General features: G+C 43.8%; 1 long non-coding RNA gene across 2 annotated transcripts; it reads left to right on the top strand.

Annotated features, from left to right (window-relative positions):
* Positions 1–2,578: 2,578 nt before the first annotated feature.
* LOC139671642 (uncharacterized) lies at positions 2,579–9,300 on the top strand. 2 transcript variants are annotated; one of them, XR_011697762.1, is made up of 3 exons: positions 2,579–2,667; positions 4,994–5,333; positions 8,721–9,300. It is a non-coding gene; the product is annotated as an uncharacterized lncRNA (long non-coding RNA). The 2 variants fall into 2 exon arrangements; XR_011697763.1 differs by lacking the exon at positions 2,579–2,667 and adding an exon at positions 4,378–4,774.
* Positions 9,301–11,137: the final 1,837 nt, after the last annotated feature.

Below are 11,137 nucleotides of genomic sequence, written 5' to 3'. Positions count from 1 at the left end.
GCGACCGGCGGGGAAGGTGAGGTGGGCTGGCTGCTGGGCGCTGGTTTAGGTGAGCCCCGGGGAGGCGAGGGCTTTGAGGGCGGGGGCGGGCGCAGCAGGCGCCGCCATGGCCGTGCCCGCGCCCCGCCTGACATGGCGCCCGAGCCGGGCGCTCCCAGCCCCGCACAAGGAGCTACCGCTCCCGGGAGGGATCCCTGCCCGGCTCCGCATTCCCAGCCCGGCCGCGGCACCCGCCTGTCAGCGCTGCCGGGGCGCGGGGAGAACCTGGCGGCGGGCATCGGCCGCCTCCCGAGCGAAGGAGAAAAACGGCTCTGGAAGGGAAAGGCAGTTTGGGTTTTAAAGTTCAGCAGGTTGTCAGGGCTGGTGAAACAAAGACAAAATAATATGGCTTAAAATTTAATTATATTTTTGCTAGGTTTTGAATTTGCTGGGACTTTGCAGAATGTAGTATCATATAACTGTGGGTCCAGCCCAAGTGGTGGGCAGTATAAAAATGTTTAATATGCAATTGTCAAAACTAACTAATACCTCCCTTGGAGAGTGAGTGTATTATTAAGTTTTTAGGATGACCTATCTGAATGAAGAGTGAATGCAACCTCACACCATATGCTGTGACAAGTGAAACATGACCCATGGAGATTAAAAACATCATTACAGAAGTATTACAGAAGTGGTCAAAACATGTGAACACCTGTGACAAAAGACTGTCCCAGCTATTTGACTTCCTGATCTACCCGGTTTTCATTTCAACACTGGCAACTATTTTCCTGAGGATGATCAATCTTTGGCGAATACAGCACCATGGGTGGAGGTATTCTGGACTGTACAAAAGTGATGTAAAAGAATTTACATAGTTATAAGAGAAAGGGAGGATTGAAACAAAGACAAAATAATATGGCTTAAAATTTAATTATATTTTTGCTAGGTTTTGAATTTGCTGGGACTTTGCAGAATGGAATGTCATGTAACTGTGGGACCAGCCCAAGTGGTGGGCAATTAAGATAGAAAGAGGGCTAGAGCTGACTTAAATATGTGCAACCAATATACGAGGACTTGCTCAAATGGAGAAGCAGCTCGAAGCACATGAAAAGTGCTTTCTAACACAGAGGGGTGGGGGGGGGGGAAGCAAAACCTGGGCATAAGGGGAAGTGAAGAACCGTAAATCTGCAGAGTGCCTGTAACAGATAACATTTGGAGCTAATTCCTTAAAAAGGGCTGAATTTTGTATACCCGGTGGACACATAGTTGGGGCATGGGCCCCCTGCATGGCCCTGGCCATGGCCAGACCATAATAAAATTTTGCTTTACTCTTAATATCTAGTTTTTCTTTAAATCACTGGAGGGTTTGAGTGTGTGGTAAGAGATACATTGCCCTTCAGATTTTTCACTTATCTTCGTGTGTCATTTTGGATTTATGAAGGATGAGAAGATGAGGGTGCCCAACCCACAGTTCCAGTATCCGTGTGAGCCAAATTGCTGGCAGAGTAGGGACCGGGGCAGGGAGCTGCCCTAGGGATTCTGGATCCGCTTGGAGAAGGAGCACAACCCACAATGAATACACGTGTGCTTATGCAATAGAGCAGCCAGACTAGTATGTAAAACGGAGTGAGTGTTGGGAACACACAGACTTTATCTGTCACAGTGAGGTTTTTCCAAATGACTTGTTCTGATGCACACTTGGCATAGAATGGGAAAAAAAAGAGAGTCCAGGGATTGGGTCCGTCAGCGTAGCTTTTTGAAAGGGGCATTAAGTACATCAAGTACATGAAGTCTGTTATTGTCTTTCAGCACCTGCTTTGTGGTTGAGGGTTTCATTTTCAGGGTTAGAATAGATATACTATAGTGGTGAACACATTTGCATGAAGAAGACTGTGTAACACCTCCACTTACTATCCCTGAACACAAAAGTATTTTTCTAGAGACTAGGCTAAATTAAATTGATGCAGGCATTGTATCTAATGTAAGAGATCCCCAGCCTCCATCTATTTTCTTGTGTTGTTTATCTTGAAGGACACAGATGACTTTGGGATGAGGACACTCCTGCCATATGTAGTTCACAAAAATAATGGACACTTTTAAAAATAAAATGCTTGGATCTTTTCCTTCTAGAGCAAGTGACTGATCTTCATGGATTGTAGCACAAGAATTCAGCTTCATTCTTTAAATTTCTGTGCTGCACTCTGGCAGTGGGTACCATGGACACAGCAAGGCTGTCAGTCTACTTAGTGAAACATTTTTTAGTCATCATTTTAAATCAGGAAAAAAAAACATTAACAAACCCTGAGAAGGTGAATTAACTAATAGACAAAGTTTGGAAGTTTGGTTAAAACATGAAATGATGAAATTTTTTTAAGAAATCCTCACCAAATGTTTGTCAAGATTTCTGCTGACTGATCATTCCAAACATGCTTCTGTTTTGTCCTTAGGTAAGATTAGTTTCCTTAAGTGCAATAACCCTACAAACATGCAATGTACTATACAAGAGAATTGTTCTGGATTGTTCCTTAATCTTAGTTTCCTCCAGGTTTTGAAACTCTCTGCTTTTTATGGCTGCAGGTGGCTTCAGGACCTTCCCTGGAGAGCTTCCCCGCAGGGGCAGATGGGTGAATGTATTTCCTGGTGTGGTTTGTGGACTGCTGAGACGTAGCATAGACAGCTTTAACTATGGTAAATAAAAAAATGTACAGTTAGCTGTGGCTTTGCATTCTAGGAAGCATCTCAGACCACCATAATTTTTCCTTGAAAGACGACGTTTTAGTTACTGAATTCACCAACAGTAAAATAGTCCGTATCTTTTGCTGAAATGGGCTAGATCCTATTCTGGTGTAGAGCAGGTGCTTTCCTCCCCTGTGTCTCAGGTCTGCCTCAGTGCCTGGAGATTTGCTGTGATTTGGTTGCCATAGGGGCATTTGTTTTAAAAGCAGGACAGTGTGAATGATAGTGTAGTAGGCAGGGTGCAGAAGTACCCTCACTGAAGGTAGCCACAGAAAATCATTATCATAGAGAACTATTGTTGCAGAGGTGGGGAAGTGCTCTCCTCAGTATTTTTCTAAGTAGGAGTATGTCCTTTTTCTGAGTGGTATCTAAGTGGCATTTGGAAGATAAGCATTTGGCCAGTAAAATTTTCCCAACCTTTTCATTCTGGTGGTAGAATATTCATAATGGGATCACCAGAGGCTGAACTTTAGGGGCTAAAATATCTGAATGAACCCTTGTTTTTTACAGATCCATCACAGCTATGTGGCTCATGCAGGTAAAATGTTTAAAAAGAGAACTACAAGACCAGCAAAGAATACTTCTTACAAAATCAGTGGCAGCAGCTAGTATTTTAAGACCTTTCAAAATACTTTGCGAAAAAATAGAGTTGCCTGTAAGGCCTATAAGCAGATGGCAATATTTATCTTCATCATTCTCCTCATCTGTGACAACTGTTTATATATTACTTTTCTGAAGTTTTTTCAAACCTTTCTTAGCCTAGACCTGCCCAGGCAGTGTGAGCTTCCTCCTGTGAGCTGCTGGGTGATTTTGAACATCGTTCACCTCTGAGCAGGTTGAGGCTGCTCTCTGCCTTGCTGGATCAGACTTTTGGCTCAACTTTCATAACTGCCAAGGTCTTTCATAACCTCTGATCTTTCATAACCCCAAATGTGAGCCAGTTCCTCTCACATGCCTTTCATAACCTACACACATGCCACGTGTTTAATCTCGTCCACTTGGAATAGGCCCATCCTGGACAAACCTGAAATACTAGTGTTTCTTGAGTGCTTTGTCTGCTCAATCCTCCTGAGCCACAGCCAGATTTTGTGTAGATGTTAGACTTCCTTCCCTGAGACAATGAACACGCAGTGGAGGGTAAAACCTGTTCTCTCTGACCTCAGAGCAGAAAACAGCGAGTAGTCATGGATTTCTTTCTCTCCCGGGGTGTGAAGCCCTAATTGCCTTAGGTGTGGCTCAGCTGGAGGTGGCAGTCTGCTTCCCTTCCTGCCCCAAAGCACTGCCCAGCGTTCCTCGGTGTGGCTGCTCTGCCACACAGGGATCCCTGCTGAGGGCTGCTCAGACTGGTGCAAAACCCAAGGTCACTCGGGGGAAAGCTGCTGCAGCTGGAATTGGTTTAATTCCACCTCAGCAGACAGCTTGGCGTTCTCTTCTTGGACAGTAATTGCATGCTGCAGTGACGCAATAAAGTAGGTTGTAGTTTTGCAGAGAGGGTGACCTCTCTGTAGCTAACTGGCCATCAGCTTGGAATCCTCAGATGGCCTCCAGTGCGGATCATTGTCACTTCATGGGTTTGATGGATGATCTCCCAACAGGGAATTAAATGGGAGAACAAGCGTCTAACAGCTTTAATAAAAACGGGGAGGGGGGGGACAAGAAAACAAAAAGGAAGTAATCTTTTGGAATTATTAGCCTGAGTGTGAAAGAGTGTTTCCTCAGCATGACAGCCAGAGGCTTGCTGCGCTGTTATTAAAGCACTTCAGTGGGAATCCATGCAGATGGCTTTTTTACCCAGCATAGGATTACATTGGATTAGTCATATAAAATTGTTGTTTACTGTCTCTAGCCCTTTTCCCTGGAGATTTTATCAGGAATCTCACAAAGCATACAATTTGAGCCTGCCTTTAAGAGGTAACCCAGATGAGAAACTTTTTTGTGTAAACTGCTACAATGTTGTAGTTTAGTGCAATCCTAATATTGCAGTGAGAGATATTGCAGCTGACAAAAGAGGATGTGAGGTCCAGATTTCTGTTTTGCCTACAAGAAGAGAAGGTAGACGGTAAGTACATGCTTTCTCTTCTTGCTGTGCTGATCCCACTTCTGCTCCATCAGACAATCAGAAATTCCTAATACTGGCAGATGTTTTTCACAATGCTCACTAACGTGTCACGTATGACATAATGCTTGATCAATGCACCATTCTAAGTGGTGTATTAATGTTTCATGTGCTCCTTTTCTGCCATGCAGAGTCATATTCTGACCCATCTTTCTTTTTCAGGTCCAGAAGGCCCAGGGATCACTGCTTAGACACTGTCCGTGTTCTCTCTCCTGCCACAAATTAACCAACAGGCTCACATGAAGTGCAGGACTCTCACTTCAGGTCTGCCCTGGGGGTTGATTAACATGGAAATCAAGATTTTTTCTTCAAGGTCTGACAGACAGCTCTACTGGTAAAATGGCATCCTTCACTGTTTTCTGCAGTTTTCAGACTGGCTCTGTCATGTTGGGCAATTTTCCCTTCCAGGAGGAATGGTTGAGAGAGCTTTCCTGGCGAGCAAGTGCCTTTGATTCTATATCGAGAGATGTTTTTCTTCTCTGTAGGGAGTTCTCTGGGCAAGGTAATACAGTCCTAAGCTGTTACTGTTTTTCCTGGACCATGTCTGTGGGTGTAGAATAATAAGGTATTTTCCCCTGGCCTTGTAGGGAGAAGCTGCAGATTGTCTCTGCCACATGCATGCCAGTATTGTTTTTTGAACATTATCCATTGAAAACATTGAACATTATCCACTGAAAACAACCTTCTGTTATAACCTGATATTTCTATCACTGAAGTTATACAGAACTTCTGTTAGTGTGCTGTGACAGCAATTCTCCTAACCTAATTTAGTTTAATATATATTACCTCTGTTTTGTTTTGTCAGCTTTAAGATTCAATTGATTTCCTCACATATTAAGAGAATAAATTTTTTGCTTCCAATTCTGCAAGCACTCATCTTAAATCCAATCACATCTTGGTGCTTTTTGTCATGATTTGCAGGAAATGTTCATGTTTTGAACTGAATTCTGAACTTCTGTATTTAGCTGTCCTCTGTGGTTGTGCCAAGACTTGGGAAAGTGAGACCACTTCTCTTGTGGGGAAGGCTCCTGAATACCATTGGGATTATTACTCTGTGACCAGAGATCAAAACAAGATAGGAAAAGGGACTTTTTCCAGTGTTGGCCATTTTGCTCAAGCTGTGCCATGATTTTTCAGCAGGCATTTGTCTGTAAGATTAGCAGCACTGATTGTGCCAAAGAATATGTTGGGCAGAAAAACCACATATGCTTTGCCATTTTCTAGCCTGAAAGGGATTCAGGAGTCATTGCTGACACAGCTGTTGGATGGAATAGAAGAGATTAATTTGGGGCAAAATTAGGGTGAAATTAGTACAAGTTTCTACAAAGGTGTGTAGATTTTCACTGGAGAATTTTAATTCCTGAAAAATCTGATGAGGATGGTTGCTCTTTCCGAGGGTTGGAAGGACACATGTTAACTTTAATCCATGTGGAAAAAAGGCTACACTTGGAGTTATTGTAGGATCGCATCAGGTAATCCTGTGCTTACACATTTTCTGTCAAATCAATGACTTTGTTGCACATGTAGTTGAAAAAGAGTGCTATGGGTCACATTCCTACAGATTGGCAGCAAGCAGCAGGCTTAGCACTGCTGGAATCAATGACATCTTCATTTGTGTGAACCAGCATGAAATGTGTTCATACCAAACTATGTTGGAAGCAAAAATGCCAGGAAAAAAGAATATGTTTAACAAACCAGCTCAATAATAGTGTAGGGAAATGTTTCGGCTGTAATTGTTTACAATGGAAAGTATCTTAGTGGCTTTTCTTACATTCACTGCCACAGAGAAGTTTTGTAAAAATCATCTTGTGTTAGGATCTTTGGAAAATTAACATGTTTCCCAATCAAGCACATAGAAGTCTTTTACAATTTGTATTAACTATATTTTTTTGTATACAGGTAGGCTAACATTATCTTTTGATTTTTGGATGCTTCAAAATCTGATATCTAGTGCTACCCACCATCCTTGGGCCATTTTTTCCAATTGATTGAGTACCTTTAATTTGAAAGAGTGTATGCTCATTTTGAAGTGGAGCCACTCAAAATGAATGGACACTTTTGAAAATGTTTGAACATAACATGCATGATTAAACCAACAAGAGCTTCAGCTTTAGCTTTTTCCAAGAGTTTCAAGATAGAAGCAGAGGGGTTTTTGGTGTCATTTGTATAGATCAGTGCTTGCTTAAAAAATCTGCATCTTACACAAAGTCCTTGCAGGTCTAGCTGCATAGTTGAAAAACCCTGGCTGTTATCTGCTTCCTCCGGCTATCCTGAATTCCCCTGAAAGCCATGGAAAAGCAGGACAGAAGGGGGCTGCACAGCTCAGTTTCTAGGTCAGAAACCAGGAATCCTTGTTACCCTTTTGGCTCAGTTGGCTCATTTCTCAACTTTACCATGTGTCCTTTTTCCCTCCTGTAGAATAGAGATGACCACTGGCAACAATTTTTTGAGTTTTGAAAAGTTTTGGGTATTAAAACTGTGCATAGCTGCTACATTGTCAACTCCTGGGTAAGCAGGGGAGAGGCAGTGTGCCCAGAACTCGTTGTGTTTGTAGAAGAGCTAGAGAAATAGGGTCTGCAGATTTCACATATGATAACCACAGAATGTGTCAGGGTGGAAGGGACCACAGTGGGTCATCTGGTCCAACCTCCCTGCTCAAGCAGAGTCATCCTAGAGCATATGGCGCAGGATTGTGTCCAGATGGTTCTTAAATATGTCTAGTGAGGGAGACTCCACAATCTCTCTGGGCAATATGTCTCAGTGTGAGGTCACTTGCACAGAAAAGAAGTTCTTCCCCATGATCTAGTGGAACTTCCTGTGCATCAGTTTCTGCCTGTTGCCTCTTGTCCTATTGCTTGGTACCCCCCAGAAGAGCTCAGCTCCATTCTCTTGGCAACCCCCTTTAGATATCTATACACATTAATGAGGTCCCCTCTGTCATCTCTTCACAAGGCTGAACAGGCCCAACTCCCTCAGCTTTCAAGTGACCCAAGACATATCGTGTGTTTTCTCTGCTTCTTCTGACCTGTCTATGTTGTTCTCTGAGTGCCCTCTCTAGCTTCTGCAGAACCCTGAATTAATCTATCTGGGCTTTTTGTTTTACTGCTACACTCATAGTATTAAAAATTCCCAACCAACCACAGACCAAAACCAAACACTTGGGTATCACAGGAATGTCAGTCCTAGAAAGCCTTGAACATACTTTGTAAAATACTATTTCTTGATATTTAAGTGGTCTTGCCTTGTATGGCATAAAGCACTTATGACTAGTCACATTCTCAATATTGAGGAAAAGCCTTATCCTACTTGTACTGTGTACAGTTAGACACTGGTATGTAGGGTGTGCTGGATTCCACTGTAATTGTTTGCTACCACACTGTCTTATGCACAACAGCCTCCCTTTATCCCTGGAAAAAATATTTCTGAAGTAGCCATTTTACAAATTTTTGCAAAGTATCAGAATCACTATTATATAAAAAATGCATTTGCTTCTAAATTAGTAACACAGAATCATTGAAATGTTGGCCTAAAAGGGACTTTAAAATGGTCTTTTTGTCTACTTGCTGCATGCCACTATGCTGTGAATATTAGGTATACCTGTATTCAAAGTAATGCCTGGTCATTCTCTGATGTGTTTATTAAAATTTCTAGTGAGGGAGAACTATGTGTATTTTTTCTTTGATATCAAGAAGTTTTCCCCTCTCAATTGAACTAATCTTTGTTGGAAAGTAACTTTATTTCTGCTCATTCTCCTGTACAGGACACGGTAAACAATCACTACTGTTCTTTACAGTAACCAAAGATAAAGTCAGTTAAAATGATTCTGATTTCAACGCCTCCTGATATACTGTATTTTCTTCTGTATGCAATTTTCATTCATGTTTTACAGACTCCTCAAGACCTCACCTGAGATCTTGTTTGTGCTGGATGAGAATAGAACTGAGTGATTGCATCTCAGGGTATTGCTACTCCATCTGAAAATGGGACTTCCCTTTCTCTGCAGCACCATTGAAACTGCTGGCTGGTACTATCCCTCTCAGTTTTATTTTTTCTTATTGCTACTGTTACCAGTTTCATCCAGCTGTATTTTCATGAAGAAGTGACCTCCTGGTTTCCACAGTATGAACTGTCAGTTGCTAATTCATTCAATGTTAGTTGTTGATTAAAGTAGCAACTTTGATGCCAGGCTATTGGTGGGGACAAGGTGATTTATCATGGGACCTAAGAATTAGCAGGTTTAGGTGGCTACTTTTGCAACTGTGGAACCAACTCAGAAGTCTTCACAAACAGGATTCCTGGCAGCAGTTAACACCTTGGGCATGTCCTTCCCTCACATCCGCTCTCAGGTTGTTGACACCTCAGAGATGATCTCATGTCCATTTAGCTCAGCACAGTGCAGGCTGAGCTGAATATAGACGAGGCTTTTACTTTTCACTGTGACCCCTGTGTGAAGTTCAGGAAGTTGAACAGATGGGTGACCGGGTTGAGAGTGGAGGAGGAGAAATGCTGGGGTTGTGCCCTGGAGGCAGAGCTGTGTGCCACCTCCCTTAATCTGATTACAGTTGCAGTTCCCACTCGCAGCCTGATGTGACCTGTCATGTGCCATGTTTTTGGTAAACTGGAGACTCACAGGTAGGCAGTGTGGAGCTGCTGTCATTCCCTGCTCTCCTCCCAGGCATGACAGGCTGGGGAAGTTGGGGCTGTTCAACCTGGAGAAGAGAAGGTTGCATGGAGACCTCATAGCACCCTCCAGTATCTGAAGGGGGCCTACAGGGAAGACAGAGAAGGGCTCTTCATCAGGAACTGTAGTGACAGGACAAGGAGTAATGGGTAAAAACTGAAAGAGAGGAAGTTTAGGTTATATATATAGATGAAATTCTTTACTGTGAAGATGGTGAGGCACTGGAACAGGTTGCCTAGAGAAGTCGTGGATGCCCCAACCCTGGCAGTGACCAAGGTTGGATAAGAGCTTGAGTGAAGCTGGTCTAGTGGGAGGTGTCCTTGCCCATGGCAGGAGGGGTTGGGATTAGGTGATTTTTATGAATCTATGAATGGTTCTTTCCAAGATTTGTCAGGCTCCGTGGTCAGGTTACATGGTCAAGATGAAGGGGTGGGTGGCATGTGGCAACATTTTACACCAAGAAAGAAAAAAAGATGGAAACATGTCCATGCACTTTAAGAAATGAGAGAGGCAACATTTTGTATAAAGACATTTTGAACAAAGACAGCAGATTCAGAGAACAAAAGAAGACCTAGATTTGAGACCTAGCAAATGAGAGAGGAACAGGAAACATTTTTATCTGTCAATAACAAAAGCTAGGGAGACCGGCTGTCAATAATCACTGCTTTAGTTCAGTCTCACTGTGAAGGGTGATCTTCTCATGGCTGGTGAGTGTCTGATGTTGGTATGGTGTCTGTAAGGTCCAGTCATGAGGGTGGAATGCTTTTGTCCTGCCTGTATGCCCTCTAACCTGGTCTGTCAAAAATACCAGCAAAATAAAAGAAAAACAAATCACAGAATGGGTAAGGTTGGAAAAGACCACAGTGGGTCATCTGCTCTCCAGTCTCCCTCCTTAAGCAGCATCATCCCAGAGCATGTGGCACAGGATTGTGTCCAAATTGTTCTTTAATATCTCCAGTGAGGGAGACTCCACAGTCTCTCTGGGCAACCTGTTCCAGTGGTCGGTCATCCACACAGTAAGGAAGTTCTTCCTTATATCCAGGTGGAACTTCCTGTGCATCAGTTTCTGTCCATTGTCTCTTGTCCTATTGCTTGGCAGCAGCAGAAGTGCCCGCCTCCATCCGCTTGGCACAACCCCCCCTCTGGATAGTGATACCCAAAGATAGTAGCAATAGCAAGTACCACACACAGCAGGGATACAGCCACTTCCCTCGCGTTACCGGGCACGCCCTTATCTCCTGCTCCGTGGATGGTACGGAACACGCCCCTGCTGTGATGGGGGCGGGAGATGCAGACCTGCTTTTGCAGAGGTGCATCCCTCAGGCTGTGTTGGTGTACAAATGTATTCGTGGGCGGCTGTGGGCTCAATCCCACCCACTGGGTACCTGTTAGTCACAGAAGGTCACAGAAACACAAAATATGCTGAGCTGGAAGGGACCCAGCGGGATCATCTCCTGGCCCTGCGCAGGTCACCCCAAGAATTCCACCGAGCGAAACTGCGAATAAAACTAATGACACTTTAAAAGCGACATGCTGAGACGGCGGTGCTTTCCCGCCGCCTCCAGGGGCAGAGGGGCACAGCCGCGGGCACAGCACGGCTGGCTCGGGAGTGGCGGTGTTGGCCG

Source organism: Pithys albifrons, chromosome 4 (assembly GCF_047495875.1).
Source record: "Pithys albifrons albifrons isolate INPA30051 chromosome 4, PitAlb_v1, whole genome shotgun sequence".
In the NCBI taxonomy this organism is placed as follows: domain Eukaryota; kingdom Metazoa; phylum Chordata; class Aves; order Passeriformes; family Thamnophilidae; genus Pithys; species Pithys albifrons.
The sequence above is the reverse complement of the archived record's forward strand: the minus strand, read 5'-3'. Positions and strand labels throughout refer to the sequence as shown.